The 26078-nt window shown below is 39.7% G+C and overlaps 2 long non-coding RNA genes across 5 annotated transcripts in view; both read left to right on the plus strand.

The window, feature by feature from the left end:
* LOC138173437 (uncharacterized) overlaps positions 1-26078 on the plus strand; it is a 48401-nt gene that overhangs the window by 2337 nt on the left and 19986 nt on the right. The window contains exon 1 of one of the 4 annotated variants that reach the window (XR_011171397.1): positions 7063-7445. The exons of 1 other annotated variant lie outside the window; for it this stretch is intronic. This is a non-coding gene — a long non-coding RNA (uncharacterized lncRNA). 2 more of the 4 variants (XR_011171394.1, XR_011171395.1) reach the window with 2 other exon arrangements.
* Positions 12733-16865, plus strand: LOC138173436 (uncharacterized). The gene is made up of 3 exons (XR_011171393.1): positions 12733-12842; positions 14264-14355; positions 16672-16865. It is a non-coding gene; the product is annotated as an uncharacterized lncRNA (long non-coding RNA).

Here is a 26078-nt window from a genome sequence, read left to right on the forward strand (position 1 = left end):
CTATCATCTATCATCTATCATCTATCATCTATCATCTATCATCTATCTATCTATCTACTCTGAGTTGGTATTTTGCTTTGTGGGTTTCTTGTGAGAAGGATCTTGTGATTTCTCTGGTCAAGATTTTAAGTGGCCATATATTCAGAATTCCCTGACTGCTCAGATGGAAAGGCTCTTTTGATCCAGGGATGTATGTAAAGTATTATCAATATTGCTTTGATGCAGGCAGTCAGAGCCCTGTTTGTTGGTCTTTATTTCTCTGATTGTATTTCCTCTGAAGTTCAGGGTGCTAACTTTTTCCCTGAACTAGTGAATGTAATTAAAAAAGACTGTTGACCCCTTGAACCCCTTGAATGAGATATCTTTCCTAGTAAAGCAGACTAAGAAGCTGTGCCAGCAGCCATTGCAGGTATGCCAGTGTGTTTGCCACTACAGCCACCTAAGTAAAATCTACATGTGGAGCCTTCGTGGCTCTCTTGAATTGTAGTTTAGCATCACTAAATGCCTGCTGTCCATAAACATCTCAAACTTATTGTGCCAAAACAGAACTAATTTCTTTCTTCCTAAATTCACTTCTCCTCCTCACTTCTCTATTTATATCAAGGGCATCACTATCCTTCTAATTTGCAGTCCAAGAGTCATCCTTGATTCTTCATTCACTCCTATTTCATAATCAGTTGATTTCCAGTCTTGTTAATTGTACCTCTATGTGTCTTTCCATTTGTTTCCTTTTCTTCATTCACAGCAACCACATTAATTCAGGTCTTCCTAATCTCTCACCTGACAGACTTCAGTCTCCTAATTCTTGTCTCCAGTCTTTCTTTTTTCTTGTTTGTTTTCTAGTCTATTTTCCACACAGCTACCAAATTGATATTCCCATAGTGCACTGTCCTGCTTAAGGAGTTCTTTCTTTCTTTCTTTTTTATTTATTATTACTTATTGCCAATAGGATAAAATGCAATTTCCCCTGTTTATCATTTAAAACCTTTCAGAATCTTATTCCAACTCATATTTCCAGATTAATTTCACATTATTTCCCCTCAAGGATTCTATGTTTCATGTAAACTGAACTACTTGCAGCTCCATATACACAGGATTTCATTTCTCATCTCTCCACTTTTGTCCAAGAGGTCCCTAAGCCTGGAATACACTCCTTCCTCACCTCTTTTAAAAAAAAAAAAGGGTTTTTTTTTTTTGCCTTTTTAGAGGGCAATTGGGGTTAAGTGGCTTGCCCAAGGTCACAAGGCTAGTTTTTGTGTTGTGTCTGAGGCTGGATTTGAACTCAGGTCCTCCTGAATCCAGGGCCGGTGCTCTATTCACTTTGCCACCTAGCCACCCCAAATGAATTAATTTCTAAGGTCTTGTTTTTTATTGGTTAATAAATACATACAATGCTATTATTATTATTAGCTTTTTTTTGGAGGGGCAATTGGGGTGCAGTGACTTGCCCAAGGTCACACAGCTAGTTTTGTGTTAAGTGTCTGAGGCCGGATTTGAACTTAGGTCCTCCTGACTTCAGGGCCAGTGCTCTATTCATTGCACCACCTAGCCGCCTCTCCTTCCTCACTTGTACACTACTATGTGGAACTGTTAGTTCCATCAAAAGTTTTCTTGAAGACTAGTTCTACTAAAGTTTCTGTTAAAATTCCATTAAAGGCTCATATGCCATGTCCCAAGAAAAGGCTTTTAATGATTCCCACGATTGTTAATACCCTTCCTGAAATACTTCATGTGTCTATTTATCATCTCTTTCTCTCTCTCCATATGTAGTATATAATATAATTAATATATGTATATATATGTATATATATATATATATAAATTAGTTATATTTATTTGTTGTTCCCATCACTGTTTATATTGTTTCTCCCTAGTAGAATGTAATTGCCTTGAGGGGAAGAATGGTTTTGTTTTTGTTTTTGATTTTGCATAACATGGCATCTGGGACACACTAGGTGAAGCTATCCCTCTTTCTCTGACTTCCTTGGGGTATATGCCTAGTAGTAGAATTGCTGGGTCAGAGTATGAGCAATTAGTCTACTTTTCTAGCAATAGTTTTCTAGAACAGTTCCAGAATTCACAGCTTTATCAATAGTGCATTAATATGCATGCCTTCCCATAGAACCTCCACCAGTTGTCCATCTTTTATGGTCTTTGCAAACTTGTTGGGTGTGAGGTAAAACCTCAGAATTGTTTTATTTTGTTTTTTTCTTACTATTAATGATATTGAGTGAGGTGTAATACACTTGTTGATCATTTGACTTTCTTCTCAAAGCTCTTTCTATCTCTTGATCACTTCTCCACTGGAACCTCTGTCTATTTCCCCTATAAGCTCCATACCTGGAAAACTGCAGGCTACCAGAAGAGAAGGAGTTGCTGGTAATCAAGGCAGTATTTTATACCTGGCACCTCATCACGTTCTGTGCCTACCAAACACTGAAACATCATAGCCTAAGCATAAATTTAAGCCCAGATTAAGTTAAACTTCCAGAGAGAACTTGTTCTCAGTTTAATACTGAAGGACCAATGGGCAGTCTAGGAAACTGGAATTCGTTATTTGGTCAGAACGAACAAATCCTACTTGTCTATTTCCCAAGAACTTTCCATAATTCAGCCTTGGCCCTTTGGGTTATGTATTACTCTCCTCCACCCCTCACTTCAGCTAAAAGAGAGATAAAACCATACCAATATTCACTTACGTAGGCCATATCTGTAGACCAAAGTAATAATGGAAATAAATTTCTAGATATTTTAGCTCCTGAAACCAATTTTTCTAAATAAATTCCTATAATTGAAGCCAAAGTAGAATGGAGGGATCCATTTCCTCAAATCATTGGGATAATTATTTAAATACTTTACAGTGGGTAGCTTCTTGGTTCCTCAACCTTTTATTCCAACTCGCTACTTATCTGGTCACCACTACCATGTCCTGCTTCAAACTCTGTCTCTCACAGAGAACAGAGGGAGAGGCAAGAATGGCTTGACCCAAAAGTCTTTAAACTGCATACCCTTTGACCTATTGATACTACTACAATGCTCATATACCAAGAGATCAAAGAACGAGGGAAAAAAACCATATGTATAAAAGTTTTTATAGCCATTCTTTTCATAGTAGCCGAAAACTGGAAACTAAGAGGGTGCCCATGTGCTGGAGAATGGCTAAACAAATCATGGTGCATGGATGCAATAAAATATTACTGTACTGTACGAAATGACAAAATTAACAATTTCTTGGAAAACTGGAAGCATTTCTATGAATTGATTCCAAATGAAGAAAGTCTGACTAGGAGAAAATTTTATATGATGACAATAGCACTATGAAGAAAAACAACTTTGAAAGATTTTGGAGCTCTGATCAATGCAATGACATCACAATTTAATAGGACAAACTAGAAAGTATATTAGCAACCTTCTGCCAGAAAGGTGATGGACTTCAAATGCAAAATGAGGCATGTAGTTTTTGAAATGGCTTATATGGGGGCTTGTTTTGCTTGACTGTGCATATTAGTTATGAGTGTTCTTTTTCTTTTTTTAATTATTCAAGGTGGGAAGAGGGAGAGATAGAAAAAAACAAAAGCTTGTTTAAAAAAAAAAAAGAGTGGGCTGAACATTTAGTATAGAAGTGGGAAGAACAGCAGGTAATACCTTGGTAATGCTGTTTAGGAGTACAGAGATGGGAGCAGGTAAGGTCCAGTACCACTACAAGAAAATGGCAGCGAGGACCAGAGAGAGAAGGGTTGATGTCAAGTTTGTAGCATCCTGGAAGGAAGTGTACAAGGTTGAGGGAAAGGAGCTAAAATCAGCTTTGAGAATGCTGGGGAGAGGGAACAAAGGCTTTTCAGTTGGGTTAAAGGACATTCCCCTACTGGCTACACAAGTGGTGTGTGTGTGTGTGTGTGTGTGTGTGTGTGTGTGTGTGTGTGTGTGATACATGTATGCCTTTGTGTGCATGCCCATGCAACAGAAGTAGCAGTTGCTACAATCCAAGCAGCTTCCACTGCTATTTGAGACACTGGGATTTTCTCCAGTGTGTATATGTAGCCCTGCTGCCCTTACACAATCCTGCTTGTGGGTTACAAGTCTCTGAGGGCTGTATGATTATATGTACACAAACCTTTAACAGCCTTTGGTCTTAAAGTGGTATCGTATTTTAATGTACTATTATGTTAATGCAACAGAAATATTCAGCCTGAGGTACCTGCTCTGGTTAAAATGATTGGTTTTGATTGTAGGCAGTAGCTAGCAACTGGGAGCCGATTCTTGAGGGGAGATTTGCCAGCCTTCCTGATGTCAGCGTTTTCCTCTTCTTAGAATTCTGTTGGTTTGGCTCCCCTGTGAACGGCTTCGGATCAGCAGTAACCTTGAGACTCTCAACACTCAAGCTTTTGACACAACCCCCTTGATCCTGTGGCAAATAGAACACAAAATCCCCATGTGTGCTCAAAGGGGAGGACCATTGTGTTTTGATTAACTCCCTTCTCCTGAGAATGTTTTCTGTTCTTGGTGCTCTGTGCATGTCACATTTTTTTGTATCAGTGGCTGGACTTCCTTATCTTGAGTCCTTTTCCTCTTTGTTTACTGAATTTTTTGTCTCTTCAGTTGGGGTAAAGGACATTCCCCTACTGGTTGTGCAGTGGTGTGTGTGTGTGCGTGTGTGCACATGTGCTCATATATGTGCATGCCCATTACTCAGGCATTCTTTCTGGTGGTATATTGATCAGCTGACATAGCTGATTGGCCAAGCTGGGGGCCTTGCACATAGTAGACACTTAAATGCTTGTGGCACTAGACTGGAATGTGCTGTCATTAATTTGGCATGAATTATATCTATAGTGCTGGCATGGAATTTGTTTTTACTCTGTGAGGGATTTATGTGTTTACTGGAAAATAAGTTTAGTTGATGCCTTCTGCCTTCCCATCAGTTATTTCCCATCTTCTTCTGATGTTGTAAACAGTGTTCTGTCCTAGTACCTAGTACTCTCTCCTGCCGAGAGAGTGGAGGTATGTGTCATCATTTCTTACCTGGGACTTCCATTGGCATGTTATTGTCATTTTTCAGTTTGTGATTTTCTCATTGCATAAATGAAAAGTTAAAAGAATTTTGTTTTGGGGGTAACTACACCTCCCCCCACTCCTCTCTCTCAACTTAATTGTTTTGTTAGTTTTACGCCCACATTTGCTTCACTGTTAATTTTCATAACTCCTGGTCTAGATTGATGCATGAAATAAAGAGTTTAGTTGGTTGGGTTTTCTGGTGCCTTTTTGTGTTTAAGTAATTGTTAGCACATTGGGGAAGGCAGAACAGCAGAAATAGATAGAGTAGGCATGGTTATTTGTGCCTTGAGAAGAGTGCCCAGGAATTTCTATCTATAGGGAGGTTGCATTCAGCCATTGTATTTAATAGGAGAGAAGCAATGTAACCATTATTAGTGTTGATCTTTTTACCAGGCCCTTTGCAGTTTTATGAATACAGCATGCCATTGGGTAAAGGAAGTGAGAGGAGCTGGGTGGGAACTTTGAAGTAGGGAGACATTAAAACTGTGGTGGTCTGGGGTCCCTGGGGATGTTCTCTGTTACGTATGAGTTTCTCTTCTCTGTGGGGACACTTTCTCTCTGGGAAGGGAAACTAAGAAGGCATGTCCATCTGCTTCCCCTCTGTACAGTTGGTAAACCACCTTGATGTCTCAGCCCATATAGTATTATAGGAAATAGCTGGCGATGAATTTATGTAGTTAGGTTCTGTGGAAGCTGCTGACCTAATCTATGCTCTGTGGTCACTCCCAGTTCTTGAAAGGGTGCTGCCAAGGGCTAGCTTCATTTAGGTTCTTTGTCTTACTATTTTCCCATTTTTATAGTTATAGTTTGCTTCAGAGATGATTTGCATCTCAGAAGGTGATAACCTGCTAATTTCCCCCTCCCCTGCCCTTTTCAGTCTTTAGGTAATTGGCTCTTCTGCCTTCAAACTTTCTTCAGTTTCATCACCAGGGAGGCAAATTTAGTGTTTATTTTGGTTGTCTATGAGCATTTCTTGGTATTTAAAATGCCATTCATCCACTTGACTTGACAAAATGGCTTACAGACTAAGTTAGGCAAGAAAAAAATTAAATGGGTCTCACAAGTAAAATCTGTGTTCTCCATGAGATATGCTAAATACATTTGTGACTCTGGCTATGATTAGAGATCAATGGAGTGAGACCACATCAATCTGAAGTGAATGGCAGACATCAGTTTTAAAGGCAGAAATCAATTTAATGGTACAAACCAATTTTAATGAACTATAGTTCTTGGCGGTGGAAATCTATCTTTCCTTTTGCTTCCTACCCTTCTCTGTGATGCCCTTGCCCTCTCCAGATTCTACTCATTCTTGAAGGCCCAGATGAAGTTCCTTCCCCTCCTCCATGAAGCTTCCCAGACTTTCCTTCATTGATCTCATCCTCCTCTGAATTCATAACACTCTTTTGATATCCCTCATTTGACAATTTTTTGTCTGACATTTAAATTTTTTTAAACTCTATTACCTCATAGTTTTTCAAGTATTTTATATTTTGCCTTGTTGACTATATCACAAACCCCTTGAAGATGGGGGCTGTGCCTGAAACATCTTTATCTCATCCATAGCATATCTTGCATACAGTAGGCACTCAGTAAATATTTATTGATTTGGATTTCCAGTCATAACTTTCCTAAGAAATTTTAATCAGTTATTGTAACCTGGCAGGAATTTTTCTCAAGTGTCCTTATGGACAAATGCCAAGGACTCCTTAAAAAGCCAGGTTAGATCCACATTTAATCGGAAAGACAGACAGCACCCTTAGGAGAGCTCAGCACCCCGGTCTTCCATGTCAGGACATGGTATTCAGGACTGACTCAGAGGGAAGAGTGCCACCTATTGAATCAGCCTTTCACAAGTTCTGTCTTGGTAGAGCTAAAAATCTGATCCCCTATTCCTAGCTGCTCACAATCAAACCTACCCATTCTAAAAGAAACTCTCCACCCATGCACTAGCCTTCGCCTCACATCATTTGGGACTGATGATTTCTCTTACTAAAAATAAGCTAGACAGTTTCAACAGTGTATTGGAAAATGCTGCACTGTTCTCATTGTTTACTCTGGAGAAACCATTATAATTCAGTTAATCCATTTTTAATTGATGATCAGTACCCAGAAGGACTGGTTAAAGAGGCTTAATTAAGGCAAAAGTATAGTAACTGGTGAAGGCAGAGGTACAGGAACTTACTGGTGGCTCCTATTATGGTTATCTTCCAGGAAAAGTATAGCTTATCACCTTGAAGGTTGTTACCTGGCTGCCTCTGAACTTTAACCCACTGATGCAACTGGTATCATGTGCATGGGAAACAGGATATCTACTTTACACCACAGCTTTCCCCAGACTTCAGGCCTGATGTCAGCCACATGCACCAACCTGCACACTCAGCCCAGGGCTGGTGAGTGATGTCAACTGCCTTAGTGGGTTAGTTCTAGTTTATTAAAACAGGGTGTGAACGGATAAAGGAAATGGCTGTTCCCCTGGAGAAATGAATGTATTCTATAGACCTGCTTCTGTCTTCAGGTCCTCCTCTTCTCCCCTGGGAAACAGTGCAGCTCTCTGAGACAGAAATGAGGTTAGGAAATCAGAGCATTGTGACGTGTCTGGGGGAGTTGAATTTGTACTCTGCTCTAGCCTTTGCCCAGAATGCCCAGGCCTGAAGGATTCTCCTTCTTGCCCAAGTAGCCAGTTTAATAACGGTGTGAATCAGTTGGAAGGATTAGCTAGCACCCACAAACACCCAGTATTGAGACATGTTCCAGCTTAACATGAGCAGCAAAGATCCAGGCCCGAGAGAGAGAGATGAGACTTTTATTTCAGAGCTGTAAGTCAAATGCTTGGTTTTAGTGGGCAGTATTTCCTTCTGCTTTGTGGCTATTGTCTTCATCTCTTACCAATGCATTTCCCCCAGCACTATCAAGTCAAGAGAATGGGGGGAATGTATTAAAATTTCAAGATCTTTTAGAGGACAAAGTGCAAACTTCAGGTGACCTCAATTGATTTAAGCCTGAAGCATCCCACTACTACTACTACTGACTCCTGCTTTGTCATTTTAGGCAGGTTATGAAATCTCTTCAAGTCGTAGTTATGGGATGAGATGACCTCAGAGAATTCCTTCTAGTTCTAAGTCTATGATTTAATTAGTGCAAGCATTTTTTAAGGATCTGAGAAAAGCAGTAGGAGATATGCCTACCCCCCCAGAACAGACAGTTTTCTATTGCTGGTTCTCACAATCAGATTTGCTTAAAAGGGGTTTAGTTTGATTTTGTTTGGGAGGCACGAGGACAGAGGAAAAGGTGTTGTTATCCTAGCCTGCACATCATTATCTGAGAGATTGGTTAGCCTGCCTGATGTAGACATGTTGATGCCCTAGGTCCCTCAGCATCTTTAGGGAAGAGGTAGATTCGAACATGGGAGGGTGGGCTGGGGAGAAGCTGGAAGGAAAGACCATATCTGTCAAATACTCTGCTTGCTTGTTAGCTGAATTGTTAGAGAATCTGAGTTCTATGTGAAAAACATTCCTGGATTTTAACCCTATTCATCTTAATCTGTTTCTAGGTCTTAGGTCAACACTATTCCTGACCTTGCTTTTTTTTTTTTTTTTTGATCAGTTAAGCAGAAATGACAAAAAAATAAAAAAAACCCAAAAAACTCCAACTCTTTGAAATTATAAAGGGAGAGTAGACTTGAGCCGATTTTCCAGCTCTGGGAAGCAAATTTATAGTAGGCTTTTGGTATCATGATGGGCATTTCCCTCTTTCTCCTTCCTACCCTAACCTTCTCCTGCTCCACTTAGCAAACAACCACTCTTGCCCACTTATGTTCATTCTTCTTTCCCATGCTGAATGAGAGAAAAACATCAGCATTTTTTCCTGTGTTTTTATCTTCTTGGGTCTTGCCAGTGCTCTGCTGTTCCCTCCAATCAGGATGCTATTAATGGGGAGGAGGGACCCACTGCTTGGCAGCTGGCTAACAGAAATTTGGAAAACATCTTGTTTCCACATTTACTGTGAGTCGATAGTCCACCTTTCCTAATATCTGGGTGTGCATCATGAGACAGCAAAAGACCAGAAAAAAAGCTCATCATCATGATATTAATAATAATTATTCTATAACATGCTCAGAATAAATCTCCAAAGAGAGGAACAGCTTCTACCAACAGGGGTGAATGTTGAATATAAAAAATCAAGGAGTTCTGTTTATGAACATAATATGCCTCACTGACCTCTGTTACAAAATCCTTTTCTTTTCTCTGTCATCCAAGGTTCTTTGGAAAAGGGCGGATCTTGCAGAGTGGAAGGGAGAAGCTACAAGGCTACCATGACCTAGTTAGTACCTTTTTCTTTCATGAGTGCCTTTATTTTGAAGGGAACATATCTACTTTTCCATGTATAGCATCTGAGTATAGGAGAGTGTGGAACTGTGGGGGTAGAGTATTATCCTGAGATTATACTGCCCTGGTATAGTAAGCTCATCAAAGATGCATGGATAGGTCAGGGAAGACTGATCCACCTTTAAAGGCAGTTACTCTTGTGATTCTGAGTCCTTTCATGTGGCTGGAAAATGATATTCTCACAAGCTTCCCATTAGACTTCTGTCTGTCACCTCTAATATCTAGCAAATCAGGATTCAGAATGGTTCTGACTGAGCACCCCAGCCTCAAGGACTAGGGCAAAAGATGCATTAAATAGTTTCAGGCTATGTTGTGCCTACTGTCCTTGGAGTGTTTATCATCTTGTACATAGCTATCAGGAAACTTACCCAGATGCCTGGCAAATTTTAACTCCCCATAGGATTGCTCATTATCTGGTTGCCCTTAGGAGTAGAGAAAGCAAGAAGAAGATGCAAGTTAAAAGGGCCCAGTTCCTGTCCTTTTACATTTAAGTAATAGGCAAAAGCTGGGAGTTATGGCCCTAATTGTAGTTTCTTTGCATGTAAAGGAAATGAAAATAACTTAAGGAAGTGGAAAGTAAGCTGGATTTGGAGACACAAAACCTGAGTTCAAATCCTGGTTCTTCTATATCATCTATATGTCCTTAGGCAAATTACTTAACTGGTATAGTCCTGTTTTTGTCTGGAAAATAAGAAGGGTGAACAAGACCTCCGAGGTCCCTTTAACCTCTTAATCTGTGATCCTGTATACCTCTTGTCTCTTTCCTTACATGCTGGTGTTGGATGATGCCTAGGATCTTTCTGAAGGGCAAATGTTGTTGGTCGACTGTCTGGTGGTCAGTAGTCTCATCAGTTGTTGTCTGTATTTTTAAATATTGGTGTATTTAAAGAAGCTGACAAAAGCCCACAGTACTTTGGGTAGAGACACTCCAGGGGATTTTCAGAAATATAGTGACAGACATCTCACAGAATAGCATGGTATAAATGAGCTGAGATTTTCTCAGGGGTAACAAAGTACCCACACTGATGAAATCATAGGTCTTTTGATGTCCTAAAGTGCATTCAGTTGCTGGGGTCGTGGCTTTGATCGGGCTGTATCTTCTGGTCCCAGGTATCAAGTTGGGGTGACAGGGCAGAGATGTTAGATGTTAGGTGAAGGAAGGGAATAGAAAGATCCCTCATTCTCCCTCCTTGGGGTATCATGGTGGTCCAATGCAACCATAGAGCAAAGATGAAAACCTTTTATGATAAGACTAGGTGAAAATGATCAGCCATGTTCTCTAGAATACAGATGTTATCGTTCAGTCATATCCAACTCTTTATGGCCCCTTTTTGGGATTTTCTTGGCAAAGATATTGGAGTAATTTGCCATTTCCTTCTCAAGCTCATTTTACAGATGAAGAAATTGAGACAAACAGGGTTAAATGACTTGCCCTGAGTCACACAGCTGGTAAGTATCTAAGCCAGATTTGAATTCAGGGCTTCTTGACTCCAGGCCCAGCATTCTATCCACTGTACCACCTAGGGGCCCCTGGAATACAGATTACAGATCAAAATCTAATCTAATGTCTTGAGGCAGAATAGTATAGTGGATAAAAATACTAAATTTGAAGTTAGAGGATGTAATGTTAGTGGGATTTAAGATCTTCCCCACCCATGCTTCACATGGAGCCCATTAAGGGCAGCTTGCTTAGGGAAATCTTGTTTGTAGGAAGACTTTCACACCTTTTGCTAATTTCTAATTAGTCACTGAGTCAAGAGGGTTGTGATGCCTTCTGGCTCTGAGAGGTATACATATACTCTGAGTGGGTATTTTGCTTTGGGGGCTTGCTTATGAGAAGGATCTTGTGATTCTCTGGTCCAGATTCTGAGGGGCCATATGTTCAGAGCTCCCCGACTGCTCAGGTGTAATGGCTCTTTCAATCCAGGAAAGTATGTAAAGTGCATAGTTGACTCAGGCAGTCAGAGCCCAGTCTGTTGGTTTTTATTTCTCTGCTTGGATTTTCTCTGTATTTTCTCTGGAGTTCAGAGTGCTGGCTTTTCCCCTGAACTAGTGAATGTAATTAAAAAAGATTATTGACCTCTTAAACAGCTCTCTCTCCTAGTAAAGCAGATCTAAGAAGCTGTACTAGCAGCCATCCTGGGTATGCCAGTGTGGTTGTCGCTACAGAGGACCTGGGTTTAAATCCTGCCCCTGCCATTTTACTTCCTTGGAAAAGTCACTTAACCTGTGTAGGCCTCAGTTTCCTCATCTGTAAAATGAGGGAGCTGGTTTAAATGGTCTCTAAGGCCCCTTCCAGCTTCAGATTGATGATCCTATGACTACAATAACTTTGGTTATAATGGGAGCAGACAAGAGACAGTTGACTTTGTAGATAGTTCTTTGTGGTGCAATAGTCTAGAAACCTGGGCTCAAAGTCATTGCTATACTGACTAATATGTGACCTTGGGTAAATCATTCAACCTTTTTGGGGCTCAGTTTGTTCATCTGTAAAATGGGTTGGACTTGGTAGCCTTTGAGATTTTTTTCCAGCTCTGTATCTATGAGTCTATAATCCTATGACATCTCTGTACTTCAGTATTTTATCTTTGTAAAGTGGGGATAATTTCTTCCCTCAGATATTTTCCAATAATTTGAAAATTAATAATTAATTTCCCAATAATTCAATATTGTGAATAGAAATAAGACCTATGAAATTTGTGATGTAAAACTGCTCTGAAAAACTAAGATATTTATTAAATAGCATTCCATGTGAATACTTTTTACTACTTACTACACTACCACTGGTTTACTGGGAAGGGAGAGGGAAGAAGGATGGAGGAAAGGACTTTTCACCATAGACTCATTGTATGAATAATTCCCATAAAAATACATTTTGGTTGTTTTAATATAGACTTAGTTCTGTTGTCAGTAGTACCCTAAATGGTCCTAATCTATAATATGTGGCTGGAATCCCTGAGAAGAGCTGGGGATGGCTCCTGGGTTGCTTGGTAGGGCAATGGTTAGAATTTTAAAGCTAACTTCCTGATGCCCTTAACAGAGCTGCAAACCCAAGTTGTCGGTCTTAACGTGGTAACAAATGATGAGTTCTAGAAAACATTTTGAGGCTCACTTACATCCCATTTTGAAATATCTCTTTTTCCTTAATGGTCCAGAATTTTTATTCTCCTCTACACCCAGCCTGTTTCTTTAGCTTTGCAGAGACCCCTTTGAAGTCAGATGCTTTGGTCTGTATAAACTTGACAGTTGAAGAGCTAACTTTGTCTCCCTGTGCCTCTTTTCTCAGCTTTCTGACCTTCTGGTACAATTGACCTGTTTAGTTTTTTTTTTTCTTCTTTCCTCTTCTGATTTGGATTTTTGGATCCCCTGAACCACTTCAGAGGAGACCATAGTTACCAATAGGTAAGAAAGACAAAAACTTTCTAACTATCAGGGAAGTTACTTTTCTGAATCTGGCTTTCCTTTTATTGCTATATAGGGAGGACAGGAAAGAAGCTTTCAAAGCCAGGAGACGAAATAGAAGCTTTTTGCAGGGGGGTGTTTGTTCTTTTTCTGTATCTTTGGTCCTCTTCCTTACTGTCTCTTGACATTTCAAGGAGTGACATGGGATCTGGGAGACACAAATTTGTACCTTAACTAATGGCAGAGTATACTTGATATAAGGATCATGAGCATCATTCATTTCAAGCATTAGGAAGGCAAATGGGAGTTCTAGTTGTCCAGGAAAGCAATTAATTTCACTTTATTCTAGAGACCAAGGCACAAAGCCCTGTGAAGAAGAGTCTTTGGTTTCAATGTTTAAAGTATGTTAGAGGCTGCCTTTGGGGCAACTGTCTTGGGATCTGTCATGTTCAAACAGATGTCTGCCCTTAGTGGCCTCCATATGAGGAAAGGGCCTTGACTAAAAGGATCATAAATTTGGAGTTGGGATGGACCTTCATCATCATCTATTCCAACTATCTCATTTTACAGGGGAGGAAACTGAACCACAGAGAGGTTAAGTGACTCCTCTAGAGTCACACAACTAGTAAGTTTCTGAGGTAGGATTTGAATACAGGTCTTCCTGGAGTCAAAGACAGGAGTTGGGAAAACTTGTGTTCAAATCCTACTCCAAACGCTTGCTTTCTATGTGACTCTGGGCAAGTCACTTTACTTCTGTTTGCCTCAGTTTCCTCATCTGTAAAATGGGGATAATAACAGCACTTGCCTCCTAATGTTGTTGTCAGGATTAAATGAAATAACAATTGTGAAGTACTTAGCATAGTGCCCGGCACATATATATAAATATAAGCCATAATAATAATTATTGTTACTACTGACTGACCCCAAGTCCAACAAGCTTTTCGCTATATGCCTTCTAGTCATTCAAGATCACACAGAAAGTACACATTGCTTTGTGGTTCCAAGTAGGTCCTCTGATTTCAGATCTAATGTTCTTTCTACTGCGTTTGCAACCAGTAGAAGCTGGTCCAGTAGCTGCTGAGTTGAGGAAGGTATTGGCTCGATCAGATTATGCTCTGAGTATCCTAGAAACAAAAAGCCTATATAAGAATTCACATAATACAACAGTGCCATCTATTCTAAATGCTGCCCAGGGATGGATTCTTTCATCTTTAAAGAAACCTGAATTTTCTGTCTGTGATAAAAAGTCTATTTATTCATTGTTTAGATTTAAATAACAGTTTTCCACTGAAGTGGTTTACTTTAAGAAGAATGGGGAATTTTTTCTTTGGGTCATCAAATCATAGGTTTGTGGAATTAGACTTAGATCTAAAACCAACCTTTGAGGTCATCTGGTTTAACCCTCTCCTTTCATAAAACAGGAAACTGATTCCCAAGGCAGTGATGCATCTTGCCCAAGGTGACAGGGGTTGTAGCTAGTGGACCTGGAAGAATTATACGCCAGAATGTCACGGTAACACATGAATCTGCATAATGTGTGTCCCTCTTAGAACCCATCTAAGGGAAAAATATCCTAGTATCCTTAAGTCTTAGAGAAACTGAGACTGTACCAAATTTGACTCTTCTCATTATATCATGCAATGGACTTCATTACAAAGTGGTTCCACTTATGGTCATCCCCAAAACGCACGTGTGTGTGTGTGTGGTTAAGCTAACATCACAGGAACAATGATTTAAAAGTGGAAGGAACCTCAGAGGTCACATAGTCCAGCCGTATCATTTTATAGATGACTAAACTGAATTTTAGAGAGATTAAATGACAACTAGTATATGTTAAGAGACAAATTGAGTACTCTACCTATTCCATCAGACTGCCTCTCTGTACTTAACTAGTTTGGTTGAAGTCTGAGTAGGCATATGGGGAGGAAGGAGAGAGTTGGAAATAGGATATATAGTCAGTGGTATACCTACAACTGGTGATGTAGCTCTGCTTTTAAGGCTGGGTCAGTCTGCCATAAATGAAGGTACAGGATCAATATCTCTAGTCTGCTCTTTTAATAATGAGGATGTAGATGTTCAAGGAAGAAACTTTTAAAGGTTAAAAAAACTCCAAGGTTAATGGTTCAGAGAGGTCAGGTTAGAGGACTGAAGTGTTCTTTTATGGTCCTTGTTAGCATCTTGAAAGCAGGACCTGTATTAAATCTTTCCTTTGCACAAGCCCTGAGAATACTTAGCATTTATCAACCAATTAATTGTGTATCATAAATTAAAAAAAAAAGAATAAATAGGTAGAGATGCTCCTGTTTCATTTGGGAAAGAGAAAAAGATAGGACTTTTTTTTTTTTTACTATGAATACAATAGAATCTAGGGGTCATACAATATTAGGGCTGCAAGAGACCTTAGAGAACTACTCCAGCTTTCTTATTTTACTGATTAGAAGATTAGGGGCTGCAGAGATGGACTCCTTGCTCAAGGTAACATCTTGGTCCAAATATAGGCTGTATTTTTCCAGCAAATCTTTCTGGTATAAAACCCAGATTATAGATTGTAATTGGTGTGTTTCTCCTCCTGTATGCCTATATGGTTGTATGTGTGTGTGCATGTGCATGTGTGTGTGTATGTGCATGGGTATGTGTACATGTGTGTCCACCTGCCTATGTGTGAAGCATAAAGAGGTAGAGAGGCGACATGATATAATGGATAGACACCTAGTCTTGGGGCCCAGATGACCTGGGTTTAAGTACTGACATATACTGGCTGTTTTATCATGAATACTGTGTTACCCTAAGACTATAAGTTGTTCATGATTTGCTACCTATGTTGTTTCAAAAGTGTTTCCTTACTGGGAGCTCCCTATATCAACGAACCCACAGGTCTGAAATGCAGAATGAGCAAATCACTTAGCAAATCACAGTGGTATGGGCAAGTCTCTAAGACTGTCACAGAGAGTACTGTGTGGGTGGAAGGAATTTCCACACTGGGAATTCCCTAAACCACTGAAATTGCAGGTCTAGACTGTATGTGTGTGTGTATTTCTATGTATTTATATTCAAAATAAATCTGTGAAATCTATAAGATCTCATTTTATGGTCTATAGTTTAAATATAACATATATTTGAACTTATATTTGAATTTATAGCCACAATTTATTTGGCAGTTACTTGGCAGAAGGACCAGAACCCAGATCTTCTCACTCATAGTTCAGTCCTCCTTCTCTTGAGATATGTTGCATTTCATCAAATAATTTTTATGAATGTCACATATGTATTATTTTAAAAAGAATTTTATTGTTGCTTTTTGTTTTTATATATCATAGCCATTTCTATACTGTTCTTGTTCTCTCTCAACCCCATCCCAGTAAGTCTTCCTTTGGAATAATAATTTTTTAAAAATAGCTAAGCAAAATCAATGGGCATCTTGATGGTGTCTGACAATATATGTTACATTCTGTACCCATAGTGCCCAAAATCTCTAAGAAAAAAGGAGAGGTATATTTCCTCATCTCTTTTCTGGATTCAAGACTGATTATCACTTTTTGTTAGGTACCATATCCCTTAGTGAGTTTTTAACTGGAAAAAACTTTTAAAAGCATTTCAAATGAAAATCTCTTATGGAATTGACCATGCTAAAGGATAAAGATTTATAAATTTTATACAAATGATTGCATCCCTTTAATAATCCTTAAGGCTCCGAAGGCTCTATGTGATCCATTATCTCTTGGAAAGTGGGAGATAATTCTCATTAGGATAGTCAGTGTAATGGACAGAAGGATAAAATAACTTTGAAAGCTATAAAAAGGAGAGAATAATGATACTTTTTCTTTTCCAGGATGAGTTGGGAAAACTCACTGGCTTATTAGCAGTGACACATGGATGGCTCTGTGATCATCTCATTAGTGTGGGTACTCACTTCCTTGAGTCTGTGCAGATCACAGATTCTCCCCCTTCTCTATCCTGCAAGAGTCTTCTTCACCTGTCTTCTTTCCTTTTAAAATATTTTATGTAGATTGTCTTTAAAAACAAATATTGTCTGGGGTGGGGGGTAGGGGAGAGATAGGGAGAAAATTTGTAACTCAAAATCTTGTGGAAATGAATGTTGAAAACTAAAAATAAATAAATAAAAATATTTAAACAAAACCCCCCCATCAGAACAATTATTGTCATTTCTTAATGTTCCCCCTTCTCAATAGAGCCTGCTCTAGTAACAAATAAGTTTAGTCAAGTAAAAGTATTTTCATTCCTGAAAATGCCTATCTCATTCTGCACTTACAGTCTACCCACCCCTCTGACAAGTGATAACATCATGGTCAGGGCTCTGAAATCACTATGGGCTCAGTATTCTGAAGTCTTTGAATGTTCTGTGATCATTTTGTAAACTGTCCTCCCAGTTCTGCTTATTTTGTATTTTATCAGTTCAGACAAGTTTCCCTTCGTAGTCATAGTCATCGTTTCTTATAATGAATAATAGAAACCACAGAATAAAATTCTATTCTATGTATTTACCTCAATTTACTTAACCATTTCCCAACTGATAATCCCCCACCTCCCTTCTTGGTCTTTATACCTACAAAAAAGAACTTATGAAAATATGATTGTATATATGAGACCTCTTGCCTCCATCTTTGATGTCCCCAGAGCTCTTATGCCTAGTAGTAGGATCATTGGGTTTCCATGTCTTTCCAGAGGTCCTCTATAGAGGATGCAGACTACAAGCTTGGAAGCATTCTCTTGAAATTTCTTATTTAGAGGGTAGCACTTTAGCATGTAGGTTCAGGGATATAAGATTTTTCAAAGACACACTGCTTCGTCTACATCCAAGATTACCCACCCACTATTACTTTACACCCAAGATCAGTGTTGCTTCTAATTGTCAAATTTTCAAAATCCTTTCACTGTCTATATGAACTGACTAGAAATCATTAATCAATCAACAAGTACTTATTAAGCAATTACTTTGTGCCAGGCACTGGGGATTCAAGTATAAAGAATGAAATGATCCCTATTCACAAAGAGTGCACATTCTAATGAGGGAGACAACCAGTACATTTAAAAATATATACAGCATAAATATAAAGTAAATAAATACAAGTATATACAAAATAGTTAAATATAAGATACTTTGGGAGGGTGGGCATGAGTGGTTAGGGGTAAGTAGCAAAGGCTTCATGTATGGTGCCTGAACTGAGACTCTTATGAGCCAGAGGTAAGAAGTGAGTATGGTCCAGGATAGGCGATGGCCAGTGGAGGTGGAATGTCATGTATGAGGAACAGAGAAGGAAGGCTAGTTTGTCTGGATCACAGATTGTAGAAGGGAAATAATCAAAGAAGTTGGAAGATAGGTTGGGGCCAGGTTGTGTGGCATTTTCACAATTAAATAGAAGAGTTTATATTTTATCCTAAAAGCAATTGGTGTGGGGATGAGGGTAGGAAATACACATTTATGTGCTAGGCATTAGGTATTTTTATAAATATTACCTCCTTTATATTTACAACAATCCTGCCAGGTAGGTGCTGTTATCATACACATTTTATAGTTGAGGAAACTGAGGTAAATGAAATGGAGGTTAAATGATTTGCCCAGGGTCACACAGCTTTGTATCTGAGACTAGATTTGTACTTGAGGCAAGGAGTCCAATTAGCAGACATTTACTACCATCTAAGTAGGAGATGACTGTCCCAACTAAGGTGATAGCTGCTGTATGGATGGAAAGAGGGATCTGTATAGGAGAGATGTGGTGGTAGAAATGGCAAGATTTGGCACCTGATTGGATATATGGGAAGAGGGACAGTTATAAGTCTAGGATAATGCCAAGATTCCAAACCTGAGACATTGCAATGGTGGAGTTGCCTTCAACAGAAATAGAAAAGTTTGGAAGAGGGGAGGGTTTAGTCTTCCCATCTCTCTCCATATTAAAAAAAGCCCTAGACCAATAAGTTCCTTTTGGAATGAGCAGTCATAAATGCAAAGTGATTTGTTTGCAAAGAAAACTGAACACAGACTTCATCTTTAAGGAAGAAAAAAATTTTGGGGGGGGAGTGGGGGGAAGGGCCGGATCTAGTGTCTTTACATAGCCTTGCCATCCTGGTTAGAGACCAAAGGTATTTGCCTTGAGCACTAGAAATTCCAGTCTCAGGTGCTGGCTGTCATTGAGAAGCCTTTTTTCAGGGCTGGGAAAAGACCAACATTTTAGAAAAAGCAAAAACAATTCTAGTACTTAGCATAAGGGACTGGTCCTATCCTGGAGGTTAGGAGTAAAAATTGCTGGGGTTTTGTTTTTTGGTTCTCATGCTGCATGTGAGAGAACAGGAACTGGAATGCTCCTAGGCCTGTTAGCATAGTATGGAGCCTGGGGGACAAGCTTCTTACTAGACAGGAATTTGCAAAAGTGCAATGCTGGTAATTAAGTCTTCTTGTAAAATCACAGAAGGTCCCTAGACTTTTGGACATTTTTCTCTAAGACAGTCATCCACCAAATGAAATGACTCTGGTATAGTGGTTACTTTATCTTATTTAAGCAGAAGAAAAATATTCTACAGAAGATTTGAAAATTTTTTTAATGAAATCATCAAATATTTATAGAATATCCAGAATTATCAGAGGGAGTATTCCTAGTGGTTAGAGAGGTAGCCATAAAGATAGAAAGAACCTAGGTTTGCATCCCACCTCTGACACCTGCAGGCCATGGGACCTTGGGCAAGTCACTTCAATAGTCACTCTCAATTTGTCAGGTGACTCTTTAAGACTAATTTGTGGAGTAGGTGCTGACTTGCATTGGTAGAAAGAATTTGATCATCAGAAGTTCCTATAACACACAGGCCTAGTTAAAAAAAAAATCAGAGGAAAATTCTAAGTAGATAAGAATCAACTGAAGATAAAAGTCCTGTGCTTCTGGAGTTTATTTACTTTAATCTTTTTTTTTTTTTTTTTAAAACAATTGGGGTTAAGTAACTTGCTCAAGGTTATAGGGCCAGTTATTTTGTGTGGGTGCTAAGTGTCTGAGGCTGGAACCAATTCCACGTTTCCGACTCCAGGGCCGGCACTCTTACTCACTGCGCCACCTGGCTGCCCCTACTTTAACCTTTTAAAAGATGTAATGTTTTATAAACAGAGATAGCAGAGTAACAGACTTTTTGCACAAATCAAAAAAATTTGTATAAATCTAAACTTTGTCCTCTAATCTGTGTCCCAGAACTGAAACTCAGGGTTAACATGAGCTATGTTCAGTTTTAGGGGTCACTCTTATTAATCATAGAATATCACATTGGAAGGGAACTCAGAAGGCATCTAGTCCCACCTGAATCTAAATAGGATTCTCCTCTACAATCTACTTAAATTGTCATCCTGCTTTGGCTCAAATAATAACATTCTCTTTGGCTTGTGCCTCCACGCAGAGTTTCCCCTGGGATCATTAGAATGTAGCAAGGGTCCCTGTATTTGTTTAAAAAAAAAAGGAAAGGGGGTCCCCAGCTCTAGTGTAAGGACTCTGACTAATCAACCATTGAATATAGAGCAGAAACATTTTTTCTTTATGATTCATAGCTGAAGCAACAACAGTCCTACTTTTGTGTTTCCCTAGTATTCCCTTGTATTTCTTCTTGGGTAGCTAGAGAATAAAGTGGCTCTTTTCTCTGATAAGATCTACCTCCCCCTGACCTATTCAGACCACTTAAGTGATGGTACTTAACCCTGTTTGCCTCAGTTTCCCCTTGTATAAAATGAGCTGGAGAAGGAAATGGAAAACCACTTCAGAATCTCTGACAAGAATATCCCAAATGGGGTCATGAAGACTGGGTCACGACTGAAAAACGACTGCACAACAAAGTGATGGTACTAGTGAAGATCAAAGCTTGGGCTGACCTCTCCATGTTATGGTTCTCTCTCTTATTATACCTTGGATCCCGTTCTCACCTGGTCAGACAGCTCTGTGGCCCTTGGTATCCTGGAGATGGCTGTGCAGGTTTTCTGTAGGCAACAAGGGCCTTATATGTCTGACCAAGTTCTCTGTATCTCACCTCCCAATTTTGGTTCATTTCTCTTGTGTATGCCTTTGCTCTCTCTTTTCATGGTTGAGTACAGGGGTGTAGTTTAAGTGTATGACATTCATCCTCTGTGTCTTATCAATGGTGGCAACCCAAGGAAAAGCAAAGAATTTGTACCTTATTAAGGAGATGGTATCAATTCCAGGACAAAGTCTTCTTTAGTAAGCACAATGAGGACTCAGGACAATATCAGAGCACAACCTCTACATTCTTTTCCCCAGATAAAATTATACCTGGTTGGCTGAATCCCCAGTTCTAAATGCCTCATCCAGGGTTCCATGATTTCAGGTGCTTCACACAGTATAGCAGTGACAAATGAGATTTCCCATTTGCTTACTTTCCCAAACCTTATAATCCTATTCTCCTTTTCAAATTAGCTCTACCTTTTAAAAAATGCCCCGAGGAGCTGCTAGTTGGTGCAGTGAGTAAGAGCTCGGGCCCCAGAGTCAGGAGGATCAGTTCTGGCCTCAAATACTTAACACCCACCCCCCAAAAAAACTGGCCATGTAACCTTGGGCAAGTTACTTAACCCCAATTGCTTAAAAAAATAAAAATAAAAATAAAAAATGCCCTGAATTAGAAAGACATGGAACCTTTATATTGGGGGATCAACACCTTACTCAATTTAAGCTTCAGCAAGTATTAAGTACCTACTGCTATACAAGGCATTGTGCTAGAAGAGGAGTGGAGAATCTTTGGCCTCAAGACCTCATGTGCCTCTAAGTCCTCAAGTGTGGTCCTTTGACTGAATCCAAACTTCATAGAACAAATTTGTTGCACTTGGGGACTAAGAGGGCCACAGGTGGACTTAAGGCTGAAGTTTCTTCACTCCTGTGCTAGACCCAGGGAGTGGTCCTTCACTGGCCAAGTGGGGAGTTAGACCTCAGCCCAAATCTGAGGTAGTCTCTTCCCTTTCCCTCCAAGTAATTCCTTCTCAGGGGTGACTCTCTCTCTTATTCACCATCAGACATTTTAATCTCAGTACTAGCTTCTGGTTTCTACAGGCCCCAGAGGGCATAATTGAGTCCCTCAGACAATGAGAAGGTGTCCAAGCCTTGTTTAGACCTAGGGAACATTGATAAATGTATCAGGCCTAAGTAAAATGATTTCATCCTCATCCTTACAAATACCTAGGTTCATAAATGAGGTGCAAATCAAGAGTTATCTCAGGTATAATGGAAAAAGGTATAAGGTATTCTGTTTGAGGGGATAAGTGACACAAGACTTTAAGGTTTATGAAGTTCTCTGTCTCTGTTTCTCTCTGTCTCTCTGTCTCTCTCTGTCTCTCTGTCTCTCTCTGTCTCTCTGTCTCTGTCTCTCTGTCTCTCTCTCTGTCTCTCTCTGTCTCTGTCTCTCTGTCTCTCTCTGTCTCTGTCTCTGTCTCTCTCTCTCTCTCTCTCTCTCTCTCTCTCTCTCTCTCTCTCTGTCTCTCTCTCATCTCATTTTGTACTCACTACAGTCCAGTAAGGCAATAATATCATTATTCCCATTTTACAGATGATGGTTAAGTGGCCACAGCTAGATTCTCAAGTGGGTTTCAAAACCCAGCTCTTCCTGACTCTACTTCCATCACTTTAAAGCCCATACTCCTTCTCTGACTGGAATGACAAGATAAGAGTCTGTGGAGGAGAAACTCAGAAAAATAGGGAATCCATATTCATTTGACACTCCTAGGGAGTTCTAGAACTTTCTGTTATCTGGCCATTTGCCAGATTTGCCAAGCAACTTGAATCTAATGGTGGTGTTAGAGATAGAACAATTAGAACTAGAGTGCATTCTGGCTCACGGGTCCTTCACAACTTGGGTCAAGTGTATTGAGATTAGAGTGTAGCTCACAGTTCAGTCTCCCACAATGAGACCAGTTACCTTCTCAGGGTTGGGGGCGTGCCCTATTTCTTCTCTAGTGCCATTGGATCCAGCTTCCATTAATGTATTCTCCACACAGTTTGGTATTCCCAGGTCTACTTAACAGTAATAAGCTTTTACAAAAGTATATTTAAGTATAAACATCTTCTCCCCAATACCTAAGGGATACATTCTCCCCTATACCTCTTCTTTCTTTGCAGAGAGTGGGATTATTCTTAGCATAGTTATTATGTTTTTTCATCTCACCAAGTTCACATTGAATTGTGTCATTCCTGCTACTGGATGAGTCTTCATCTTAGTTACCACTGGCTTGGGTACTAAAGATCATTCCTTGCCCCTCAGGGCATCATTTCTGGGCTGGCTACAGTACTGAGATTCTGAGATGCTGGAATACCCAGGGGCTGTCCTCTGACTCTTTTGACCTCTAGAACCTGAAGAGGTTAGAGTCTCCAATCCCTTCATGTAAAATAGGAAAAAGCAAACACAGCTGCAAAAGGAGTCCTGTTTCCAAGGGGAAGCATGTTGACCTTGAAAGGGAGATGGCCAAGGGTTATTCCCTTACAATATTGTCTTTCACCAGAAAACATCAGTGATGGAATCAAATCAATTGAGCACAAAGAGAGACTGGTCCAAACTCTGGTTGCTAGTCCTTTTTGAATAGCTCCATAGCTGATCAAAAAGCCTTATAGTTACCATATGGTTAGCCAACCCAAACCAGTAACAAATTGTTTACCTTTGCTCCATTGTCTCTCCAAAGGCCCTTCCATCATACGTTATCATGACTCTCCTGGAAGCAGGCTTCCCCACATCCTCCATGAAGAGAAATGCCATCAGTTGTGCTCTGTGCAAATTCCCAATTATACAACCATGGAGATCTAGAATCATGACTGTGCCATGGGAGCTGAAGTGGGCATTTACTAATGAAAAACTCTCCTCTGGAACGTTCATTTCCTTTCAGCTTCATGAAGGACCCTTGGGAATCTCATAAGATAATTTTTACCTAGGAGCACTTTGGCCACTTAAAAATGGAACCAGAATGATAGCATTATACAGCTTGGTGGAATCAGGTGACTAATCCATCAGCATTTTGTGAACTCAGTGTTTCCTGGGACCGAAGTTTCACAGTCTTCAGAAGACACAAAAAATAATAGCATTGGCGATATTAACCACAGAAAGGATGGAAGTATGCAACACAGCAGGGTCCTTTTCCAGTTTAGCTAAGGTACTGGTAATGACTAAATACATGTGAGTTATTTCCCAAAAGGATCAGAAGCTGGAGGAAATCTCAAATTTGAGAGAATTCTTGCATTACTTTCTTGTTCTTCTGAGGTCCATAGTTGAGTGGCCTATTCCTTCAATGCTGTGGCACTACTTTGAATAAGTAAAACCATCCATTTGGTATTAGATCAGAAAAAACAAAGGCAAGTTATCCATGTCAGCCTTTGGATTCTTGAGTAACTCAAAGCAAGAATATGGGTTTTTTTTTGTTTGTTTGTTTGCTTTTTGGAGTGGGTAATGCAGGGCAATTGGGATTGAGTGACTTTCCCAAGGTCACATGACTAGTAAGTGTTAAGTGTCTGAGGTCAAATTTGAACTCAGGTCCTCCTGATTCCAGGGCCTGTGCTCTACTCACTGCACCACCTAGCCGCCCGCAAGCATATATTTTGAATGGGATATTTGGTATTGTGGGAGACATTATAGTTGATGATATCCAGTTTGTTCTCTTCCCTCCCCTACTAGGAGGTGTAATTTTCAGAGTTGATTAGATCTTCTAGGAAGATGAGGCCCTCCCTCTCCTCAATTTTTTTGATCATTATTTTAGAAATGAACTACTCTAGTTTAATTATGAAATAATTATTCTTGTTAAGTAATACATGACCTTGTGTGTGTATTGAGAAGGTAGGAGGATGGTGAGGGAGCAAGGAGGATGCATTGGAAAGGATAAAAAAATACATTATGTTATAGACCTATAGTATTCTATATAAATCCAGATTATTATAATATACATGCATATACATAAATGAATGCATATATACACATATGTATATACATATATATATATATAATATGGGTCTATAATATGTAAACTATGGGTTTAAAAATATTTTTTCACTAATATCCTATTACAGTGGAGTATATATTATGTTCAGGGAGTACTAAGGCCTCTGGTGTGAACCCTTTTCAGGGCTTCTTATCCACCTTTGGTTTCCACCCCACCCAACTCTCACCATTAGCTCCAAGAAGCTAGAGAAGGGCAGCAGCCATACCCTGGTAAAGACCATCTAAGCAGATGGGCTAAATTAGGCTGAGGTTAACTAATGGGCCTCAAACCCATTAGTGAGTTAGAAGTATGAATACTGCAAGCATGTGAAGACTTCCTCAGTGGAATGGGTGGATGAGAACAGTTTGTTCCAGTGGTCATGAAGGCGACTGAAACAGGCTATGTGGAATGATTAGAGCTTGGTTAGACATACAAGGCACCAAGGTCATCCACTGCATCCTGGGCCATAGCTTGTCATTTTGGCTTTTGTCTTGCTGCAGGATTTTGATGACTTGGGAGGGAGAGTGAGGCTAATGATTTTGCACAACAATGCCTCACTTAAATCCAATTCACTCTCCAGCCAAGATATCATCCTGTGATATCATTGGTCCACTTTGAAAATGAAGGATAGGGGTAGCTAGGTGGCTCAGTGAATAGATCACCAGCCCTGAACTCAGGAGGACCTGAGTTCAAATCCAGCCTCAGACACTTAACACTTACTAGTTGTGTGACCTTGGACAAGTCACTCAAACCCAATTGCCTTGCCTTCCCTCCTCCAAAAAAAAAGAAAAAGAAAAAAAGAAATGAAGGACAAACAACAATTACAACTCATGTCAGTATGGGGATGACCCTGGTTTTTCAAAGGCTTTGTCCTACCAAGGGGGAGGAGATTTTATTAAATTCAGAGGAAGGATAGGTAGGATCCTCTGGTTAAAAATTCTATATCCCTAGGAAGAATGGGAAGGTCTCAAGAGGGAAGTTCTAAAGACACAAAGAAACAATTCTGATAAAGGAGGAAAAAAGGAATTTAACTAAAGAGTCTGAAGTAGATTCACAGGGCATTCACCAACTAAATTAGATTTCTGGGGTAGTGAATAATTAATCAGTTAATCAGTAAACATTAAGCATCTACTTTGTACCATGAGGATACAAATAAGAAAAAGAGGCACTATGCCCTCCAGAAGTTTACAATCTAGTGGGGAAGACAACACATAAAAATAATCTGAAAAGCATGGGGGTGGAAGGTGGTAAGAAGATATCCAGGATAGGGGCATTTTGAAGTCCCGGCT

The sequence above is a fragment of the Petaurus breviceps genome, unplaced genomic scaffold (assembly GCF_028583685.1).
Source record: "Petaurus breviceps papuanus isolate PSGF00001 unplaced genomic scaffold, PetGlider_PUasm1.0 582, whole genome shotgun sequence".
In the NCBI taxonomy this organism is placed as follows: Eukaryota; Metazoa; Chordata; class Mammalia; order Diprotodontia; family Petauridae; genus Petaurus; species Petaurus breviceps.